Source organism: Cotesia typhae, unplaced genomic scaffold (genome assembly GCF_013202065.1).
Source record: "Cotesia typhae breed Kobodo isofemale line unplaced genomic scaffold, CoteBio_Ctyphae contig_123, whole genome shotgun sequence".
In the NCBI taxonomy this organism is placed as follows: Eukaryota; Metazoa; Arthropoda; class Insecta; order Hymenoptera; family Braconidae; genus Cotesia; species Cotesia typhae.
The window spans coordinates 318,535-329,579 of record NW_027423715.1 but is presented as its reverse complement, the minus strand read 5'-3'; positions in this window follow the sequence as shown (position 1 = coordinate 329,579).

Genomic DNA, 11,045 nt, shown 5'->3' with positions numbered 1-11,045 from the left:
GAAAATACTCGCGAAAGATAAAAAGTATCTTTGAATTTAACATTTGACATTAATTCGTTAGTAATATGTACTTTTTGTATATTTATGTAATCATTGTGTTTCCTCACTCTATGTTGTAACTACAGTTTCGTGATCGTAACATTTTATTACACGGAAAAAATATAGGGGCTACAACATGATACATTCCTGTAGTAGCAACATGAAAAAATCCTGTGATAACAACATGAAAAAATGAATTTACTCTGAGTTCATTCCCGAAATTAAATTATTGAAAAAAAAGGTTCGAAAAACTTCGTCTCGGAGTGAATTTTACTGTCGGTCGGAGTAAATTAATTGGAAATCATACACTCGCATTTATTCCCAAATCACTCTGCATTTATTCCAAATTTTTTTACAGTGTAGTTATAAAATTTAAATGATGATTATTATTGTTGCCTGCCACAGAATTTTCCAGTAACTTCAATCCAAAAATCCTGTACTGCCGCAAGATTTTTTCATGTTACTACCACAGGAATGTATCATGTTGCAGTCCTTACTTTTTTTCCCTGTACGCTACATTATAGGGTCAGAAAAAATGCTGCTATGGATTTTTGTTAGAAACAACTAAATTTATTATTTATTGTTGGCAATTATTAATCATTGCCTATTATATCGGTGAATTTTCATTGACCGTTTGACATTTTTATCATTTTAACACTTCTGTGTAATTGTTAAGCAATAGTTATGCAATCAAAAATGTCATTTACGACCAGCAATATTTTTCCTTCTTAAGTCCATTAAAATTTTTTCAAGTGAAAAAGCGTCAAATAATTTTGATCTAAAAAAAAAATTTTGAAAATAATTTCATCAAACTTTTTTCCAAAAAAAAAAAAAATCTACTATCCGAAGTAGGATAAAATAAAAAAAAATCGGTTCAATTAAATGAATGAGATGATATATAATTATAAAAGCAATATAAGTGTTTAGAATTACAGAAAGATTGTATTGGAGTGCGAACTCGCGTGCCACTCGGATCAATTACTCGAGTAAGCCTTCGCCCTCATCAGTTCCCGGGTTTACGCATGTGCAGTTGGTTACATACTATACAACACAACATACAACTAAGCTAACTAAACACACATCTATGCAGAAAAATTAAAAACAATATTTTTCATACTAGGCATTGTTCATTCAACTAAAACCACTCGCGTAAAAAACAGCTTTGTTATTTTTTAATTGAATCACTAATTACAAAAAATTTTTACCCATTATATTATCTAACTTTTTTTTTTATTACATAAATGTTAATTAACTAAATAAAGAAACTTAGGTAGATAAATTTTAGAGTTATTAGCTAAATTTAAACTAAAACAAATTAAAATATTTACATTAAGATAAAGTCTAGAAAATATATAAGTTAAGGTATTTAATCTGAGTGCATATGTTGGGGTACGTATGGTCGGAATGAGAATTTATCTCCATTCTTATATAAGCTATTTGTCTCTCACAAAGAGTCACCTTTGCCGATCGCAAAATAAATTGTTAATCATCGAAATAAGGCGTATCTCATTGTTACGTAAATGACACATTCACGGATAAAATCATGTCCGAATAAAAACAATTCATTTTCACCGTCTTCATTACCAAATTATCCCATTCATTAGCCATACAATTATTCAATTAATTAATCTATTAATCAATTAATTAACTAATTATCTATGATCATAATTATATTGGTAGTACGCTCAGTGTTATGCATTTTAAAAATAACAATCGTTAATTTCCAATTGTAAATAATGAATAAAAAATATATATAATATCACTGTGCAAACATTTATGTAACTCTTTTATGCAATTACAGATAAATATTGTTTTTTTTTTTTTTTTAATATTCTTATTACACAAAGTTATTAATTAATTTTTGACAGACTAATAAATAAATAAATATATTAATTAATTGATTAAATAAATTATTATTGTTACAATTGCATTTTTTTTTTCAACTATATAGTCACCTGCGAAATAAAAATAATAAAAATATAAAATAAATAAATATACTCGATTAGCATGCATGCATAAACGTATGAAATATATGTTAATAATAATGATATTGCATGAATCAGTGTAATGTCATCTGTCTTAACTGCAACAACTTAAATTGGCTTTTAAATAGTTAGCGACGCACAATAAACCAACGTGTCGTATGACTAAAAATACAGCCGGTCGCAGTAAACACCGGGAAACCTTTTATGTAATGAATGAGCTGCAGTGTTGATATCTCCTCCTTAATATGCGTTTTAGTTTTTATCAATAACAACATTAATAATAAGTAATAAGCAGTGCAATTATATGCTTGTCTTATTTCATTTTTTTGGCATCGCTTTTAACATGAATCTCACTAAAAATAATAACAATAATATTTTAAAATATATTCATGAATTTAAAATAGTTAAAATGCTAAAAATAAATTTATCAAAAATGATCTTAAAAACGAAGAGACATTTTTTAATGTCACGTACGCACGTGTTTGAAAACTAAACAGAAATTATTCATATTCACGCACTGACAGAGTAACACGTGCTTCCGTGCCGGTCAAACTGAATAGAATTCTATTACATAATATTCACAATGCACATATACTTGCACTACTACTGTACAGGTTTGCGCTGATACAGATTGTACATTGTAGATATCGTATCGTGTATTGTTTATTATATATAATAGTTTGCTGGTAGTCGTAATTATACTTATACTTGTAGTTATAATATTCTTTACGATTTGGAAAACCAGCAAGGTTCGGAGCTGGTCATGCGTGGGTTCAAATCCTGGGATCAGCCGAATTCGCGGAGGATAAGTTAGTTTTAAGTTAATAAAGACCAACAATTACCCCACTACTCAAGTACGACGGCCAAATGGGCAAAATATCCCAAAGCCTGTAAAATTTAATCTAATCTACTTGATGATTTAACGGCACGTGGAGCGCGGCAAGTTATTATTTAAATGTATTTAGCATCTAATTATAAAACTTATTGAAATTATTAATAATCTCGACGAATAGGGTTTATTTGTAAGTTATTAAATGTTATCAGTTATTTATTTCGTTTTGTTGCGGCAAGCTATCAATTCCAAGTATTATGTTCATCTATTTAAAATATAATTTTTTACAGTTAATTGTGATATTGAACTTCGATTAAATTTAATACTATTATTTTCTTAAGTATTTATTTTTGAAATTAAATTTATTTGGTGTAAAATTATTTTTTGACTTTTAAATTAAACATTTGATTAAAAAATAAATAGTTAAATTCATAAAAAAATGGATAAAAAATTTATTCTATTAATGATTAAAAATTAATAACTGTTTACACTTACTGCAATCGAGATGAAAAACAAACTGACGTTTAAACGGTGCAGAAATTTCACAGTAAAGGGTTAGCTGTTACTATTACTATTACTATTATTATGTATATATTTATTCAGAGTATATTGTAGAAAAAGACGCACGCTTAAGAAGGCGTAATCGCGCTATTTTCGTAATTGCATTATTACGAAGGTACTCGGTGTCGTTGTGCAAGCTTTAAGAATCTCTCTCCTCCCCTTGGGTTATTTTGTTACGTCGTAAGTAAATAGTCTTTTATACTATCCACAGATATATACTTACATGATCGGGTCGTGTCTGCTGTTGAATCATCATTTTTTAAAATCGCGACTCAATTATTAAATAATAATCTCCCTAATATAACTGCATTAATAGCTATATTTATTTTTAGTCTTGTAAGCTGAATTTATAATTACTTTTTCGTTAAATAATTCGAAAATTGTTGAAAAAAATCAGGATAATTTAAATAGTCCAATACATTAATCATAATATCACATATCTTTACAAATGATTCTTCTCTGAAAAATTTTTTTTTCTGCTTAAAATAATTTTTCTGCAAGGTAATTAAATAAATGAAGAAAAAAACGAAACTGATAAAAAAATGTTTAGTTTAAAAATAAAAACTTAATTTGTTATAATTATTACACGTTTCAATATTATCGGCAACTGACAATTCAAGTTCCATTTACTAAAAACAATTTTCAGTGGCATAACTAGTTTAGCTATTGGATCAATAAATTAAAAAATACATACATAGACGATATAAATATCGCAATATCAAACTAAACGCATGTTAGTGATCAACTTCATAAAAATAAAAAAAGAAGCATATGTATATGTATATGTACAACTTACGAAGTGAAGTAAAGTAAAGTAAAGGCAAAGAGAACGTTTAACACAATCTCCAACATAGTTATATGTTACATAAAGCACTCTACTGATTCGCGATCTGTGGGAGCTAAACTCTGTCATCGAAGACTACACACGATGTGTCAATATGTCTTATGAAAATATAAACACCCAGCGTTCACATCAGTAAATTAAATAAAGCAAAAAAAAAACGAGTTAGTACGTAATTGAATCTAAAATTGTGTTAGAGACTAATGTTCGATGTTAACGCAATAGCTATACCAATAAAAATAACATTCCTAAATTGGCATGATCGAGTCTTTGAAAATAAGAATAGAAGTAGAAGACATAGTAATGAGTAAGATGAGTTTGATTACACTGACTTTCCACTTTTTGCACTTATTACGCCGACAATGAGTGGTTATGTAAAACATGCACGTGGACGGTTGCATAAATACTTTTTAAATTCCCGAAATTTATTATTCTATACTAAGTAGAAACTTTTGGATAAAAATTATTGTTATGGGAAGTGTAAACATGCTGGGTATCAATAGGCGTTAGGTAGTTAAGCGAAAATAAAAAAAATTTTTTTTTTGTTTTCGTTAGTTGGGAAGAGTCGAACCGGTGCGGTAATAAAAAAGTCGTAGGTGTACATAAGAGGCTAGGCATGGGTTAACTTACGTGATTTAAAGTAGAATTATTGAGTATACATTGTATAAGCCTGTGTATAAGTATTATATTGTAGATTATAAAAAGGTACTACTACCGTATTGCTACGTAAGTTATTTATCTATTGTGTAAACCGTATTTTTATTTTATTTATAATTTTTATTATTTTCATTATGAAACTCTTCGTTTCTAATGTGGATTTGAATAAATTTGAATATGTAAATATTATGGATTAATAATGAAAGGATGAGGATTATTGTTTGGCTGTAGTTTTAGTATGTTTATTTGCTTTAGAAAATTGCTGAATCACCAGGGTCAATTGTTTATGAAGTTTTTAATCGTACGTAGGCTGATATTTTTTTTTTAAGATTAAGGCATTGAATGCTTAAAAATATGGGTCTTATTTGAATTGCTTCATTCGTTCATTAAAAATAATGGTAATAACAAATTCATAAATTTTAATAAAATTTTGAGAATAATAATTTAATAAATTTTAATTCAAATTATGAAATTTATTATTTTTATGATTATTATTGTTGTTATTATTGAGTTAACTTTTAAAGGTTGAGCGTATAAATAAATAATAGCTTAGAAAAAAGTCTTGAACAAGTGTATACTTGTAATAATTTAATAATTTTGGGTAACCTACATCTGCGTAAACTAAAACTGACTAACTGGAGTAGGAAACTGAGTTTAGAATTGTTTAGTACACACTTATATCTATGTATACATATATCGAGGTGAAGAGCTATGCGATGTTATAGTATAGTGACATGATAGAAGGCTGGATATTTGGTTACGCGAACCTAACCAAACTGTATTAGTTAGCTGTATATATATATATATATGTATATATATATATATATATATATATATATATATATATATATATATATATATATATATATAGTTATAATAAAGTTATATAAGAACCACGCTGTTACGTGTGCGACCCACTTGACACGTGTGCGGGGAATCTCGAGACGCTTTGAGATTTCGTGTGATTTTAGTTTTATCTATCAAATTTAATATCTGGTATCTAATATTCCCGTACATGTATCCTATGTATCATCAATGTAGTTCTTTCACCATACCGTCGAACTTTTATTTCAAAGCTTATTATCACTTTTTTACGTAGAATTATTTTTTATTTTTTCGGTTATATAATTATGCTTATCGTAATATCAAGGCAAACGGTTTTTATTTTTAAGTATCATCAATGACAATTTTTTTTTATTTTCAAATTAAAAACGATCCTAATTTTATAAAAAAAAAAAAAATATTAACGCTATATAATGAATTTATTTAACGCGCGATTAGTTAATTAATTGATTTAATCAATAAATAGATTGCGTGTAGTAGATTTAATTGGTGGTATTTGAATTTATCTAATACAGTATGGGGCTATAGTTTGGTCTAAAAGTAGATTTACGCGAAAAGGAAACGGTGGGAGTATAAATCCAAGTGAAAATTCTCCACATGTGTGTGACTAGTCAGACAAGATTAAGCCTAACAAAAAAACAAAAATCAAAAATTAAACAGTTTAAAATTTTATGATTCTTTCTTCCCTTCTCATTATATTATCCTAAGTATTATTTTTATTATTATTATTATCACTATTATGAGAGTGTCTTGGCTTTATTTTTATTAATATTGTTGTTATTGTTGGTTTATTTTTTAAAACTTACTCATTTCAATTCTGAAACAAGTTAACCTTGCTGACACGTCACGCTGGCAAGTTTGTATCGCGCTGTAAATTCGAACAAAGAGATTACACTGGTGAAAATGAATAAACACTCATAATAATCCTAACGTAATTCTTTTTTCGACAATTAAAAATAAACATAAATTCATTTGTACGTTTACTTATTCTGTCATTTATAATGTATAATATATAATATATAATATAATTCGAGACCTTAATTGTGTAATTTCGTTTGGGTTGCGTAAAATAAATTGTACTGAGTAATGGATGTGGGTTTCTCAAGAGTTTTGATATTAAAGTAAATAATGTATAAAGGATGACATAAAAGGAGACTTAGCGAGTCCTTTTAGTCACTACACATTGATTATTGCGTGATAGTTGTCTCGGTAAATATTATTAAACATTTTAAGTGTTTTATCTCCTATTTACTTTAAAAGGTCACAACTTTTGACCTTCGATTCAATAATAATAATCAATTAAAACCACATCTTTTTTTATTGTTATTTTCTTTGTGATTTATTCTCTTTTTCTTGACTTCTCTGAAATTCTCAAATTAGTTCAGCTGCCCCTTCTCAAAACACAGCAATCTGAATTTTTTTTTTTTTTTTTCAATACATCTCTGTATAAATCATCAGTGTAAATATTCTTCTTCGAAAAAAAAAAATCTAAGAACTTTCAATTACTGAATCTCGAAATAGAGCAGTAGATACACAGAAATTTTTTTATTTTTTTAAATTCTTATGACCTTATAAAGTTCACGAAACTTCAAAATCAATAAATAAATCTTACAATCTTAAACTGTCTAAACCAAAACTCTTGAATTATTTCACAAAGTTCCAAACTATTCCCAAGTATTCTCGTTTCAATTCCTCAACTATTTCCCAAAAATTCTTCTTACTCCAAAAACTTAAAAAAATTTTCACCAAAAAAAAAAATCCGTAAAAAATTTTTCATCATAACAAATAAAATACTGAAGAGTTCATTGCTCGTAAGTAAGCTATAAATTCCCGATGATCGATAAAGAGATGATAGTCATGAACCTTTTGATCAACAGTTACACTATACATACATGCTTCATCTATTCTATCCAGACCTGCATTCTATTATATCGTATTGTGTTGTATCGAATCCCGATCCTCAATTCTCAGTACGGATTTTTACTCCAGTGTTGCTGGTGACTTTATTACAGTACAATGTAATAAATTCGCAAGCTTACAATCGGACATATACTAAAAAAAGCACATATTTATTTATATTGTATATTTATGTTTATATGATAGGGAATCGAGCCCTGCCCCGTATTTCATAACTCTCGGTAGAAGAAATACGTAACCGTTCATGCGCATTTCTATTGTCGGTATACCGGAGTCCGGAGTAATGTTGTGACGAAATCCCTCTACTCTGATCTGCTCTCGTGTATATCCCATATAACATATAACATATAACACATAACATGTACCATGTGGGTTCAATCGCACTGTACAATATAAAATATACAAGGGACATGATACACAATATTACCGTTACCACTTATCTCAATACAATGTAAGAATATGTATGATGATAAATAAGATACAATCTTTATATATATATATATTTTTTTTTATTGACTGAGTACTCAAAATTTCTCTTGCGCAATAAGAAAAAAAAATTTACACCGATTGAATAGATTTAATTTATAATTCATAATTTAATTCGTTAAATAAAAAATTAGTGTTATGTATTTATATTTATGTTTATATTGTTTAGTGTACCGAGCGTGGAAGTTATAAAAGAGTATTGAGCATGAGGATTAAAGATTAATAAGTGAATTGGTATTGAGTAATGAAAACAATATTGTAATATTATTATTTAGCTCCAACTACTACGTAAAATGTTCTCGATGCCTCTATACGAGACTCGAGAAGTATTATACGAATTATGTAAGTAAGACGCAAACTCAGGGCAAATGCTAAAACGTTTATGTAACGTTTTTATATGCGCGAACGGGCAATTGCGACGGATACCAGAATAATCATCTAATTTTTGGTGTTTGATCTTCGTTATTAATAATGTCAATATAATAAAGAACAGTTTTTATTCTCACCGTTTACTCTTGTACTTTTTTTTTAGATGAGACAATAAACAATGATTTCAATTTTTCAATTGTCATTATAGTTCAATTTTTAATTGTTTGGTTGATTCAAAAATTTTGAAAAGATTTTTTTCATGGAGAGAAATAGTTGAAGCCAAATTTGGAGTTAAATGTTTCTAATGGTAGGTGTTGCGTTGTATGAAAGGAAGATTAGAAAATTACATGATAATTGTTATCTGAAGTCAATGAATAATAATAATTATAATACTTACAATAGTAATAATAAGAATATTTTTTGAATCGTGAGTTTATGAAGTTTTACCTTACTGTTTGATGGATAAAAAAAATCTAGGAGGTAAATACCGCAGAAGTTTCGATTGTTGGTAATGTTGAAATTGTGTATGATTCTCTAGAGTTTATTTTACCTTCAAAATATATGAAATTCAGTTTATAAAGTTTTTTATTGAGTAAATTGTCAAAAATTGTAAAATTGCTATTTTTTTATTAATTTGTTTTTATTGTAACAGGTGTATTTAATTAATATTTATAATTTGTTGATGGAGCTCAATAAAAAGTCGCATTGAGATTTTGTTTTTGATAATTTATTAAATTTTTCCGAAAAAACAAATATTCAGCTCGGAGAGGTGTTACAATTTTTTGATTTTCTGACAAAAAATTTTTTGTGTGATAAAATTCAATTTGAGGATATTAAAATTTTTAATTTTTTCGATTTTTAGTAATCAAAATTTTTGTTTCTTCTTTTTGTAATTTTTCAACTACTAATTGTAAAAAAAAAAATAGAATCATTCTTCAATTTTCTTTAATTAACAACAGGTGGAGCCACGGTTAGAAATCACCCTACATCATACTCTCAATTTCAGTTGCTCTTGATTAAATTTTCTAATATAATTTATTTTTAAAACTGCGCAGTAATAAAACTGCAAGCAATTATTGGAAAAATGAACATCACTTTAAAAATTACCATAAATTCTATAAAAATCGAACACCGAAATCTGAATAATTAAAATATTTCATTTACTAACTGTAATGATGTGTAAACAATATTTTCTATAATGAATACGAAACACAAATTGCCTCAAAATTATCGATATTCGATGTAAATAAATTTCTCTATAAAAGTTTTAATTAAATTAATTTTACAATAAACTTGTGGTTGGAATCTTTACGCAATTATGTTAATAACAATAATTACCCGATTGAATAAAATGAATTCGCGGTTTACAATCGATAATATATTATTTAGCTTGAATTTATACTGAAGCATAGAAGCCCTGAAGGTTAATCATAAACAAAATAGAGTGTTCTACTCATAATAAGCGGTAATTTAAATATTTGTAGAGCACTCGAATTAACCAGGGTAAAAGTAAAATCAGTTTATTGTTCACAGTTTGCAATTGGTAATTGGAAACTGAATTTTCATACACACAAGTGTCTTGCAGGGTCGCAGATTGAGAGATGGTTGCTGATAATTAATTAGTACAAGCTCGGTTGAGCTAAGACTGAGCAAAGTTACTGATTGTTAGTTACGAGTCCTTACCGATCTTGCTCTCGATTCTAGTTCTGATAGAACTAATTCAATCACATGGATTTTAGTTAAATTCTGCCGTAAATCAGTTAGATTCCGCTCTACTATAAATAAATTGCAATCATTTAAATACAAATGGAAACCATTTTTATTTCGAGTTTTTTCTTATCCCGTTGTAGTTAGTGTCTCATTAATTACATTTTATATAATCCGATTCAACCATATTTGTTTTATGTAATAATTGAGTCGACAAATTTTATTAAAAAAAAAAAAAAAAAAGATAAATAAAATTTAAAAACTAAATTTTTTTTCATGATAAAATTATATTAATAGCAAATATAATTATAAGCTTCCAAATGATGAACGGTATTTAAAATTGAATTAAATTAAAAAAATTAAGTATACGTCAGTTAAATCGATAGCTCGATTTTGAGACTCTTGAATAAATTAAAAGTAATAATGACGTGATAAAATTGTGAATCAATTACGTTAGAATAGAACTACCTTGCAATTAATCCAATAGTCAACAGCTATCTCATAAAAAATATTTAACAAACTTAGAGAGAAATTAAAATTTTATGTTCCAGCAAGCCAATTTATTTAGATTATCGATCTAGTAACGTAAATAATGGAACTCTGTGTCACTTTGCCGAAAGTTAGGCAACAGTTTTCCCGATTTTATTTCTAATGGAATAGAACAAATTTTTTTTTAATTAGTAACTATTATTAAAATCTTGATATTTTTAATTTAATGATGAAATTAAAAATATTTCTACGGATCTAGGAAGTAAGTTATGAAATAAAAGTTAAATGGTGTTGATAAGCCGGTCTGTTAGAATTATAA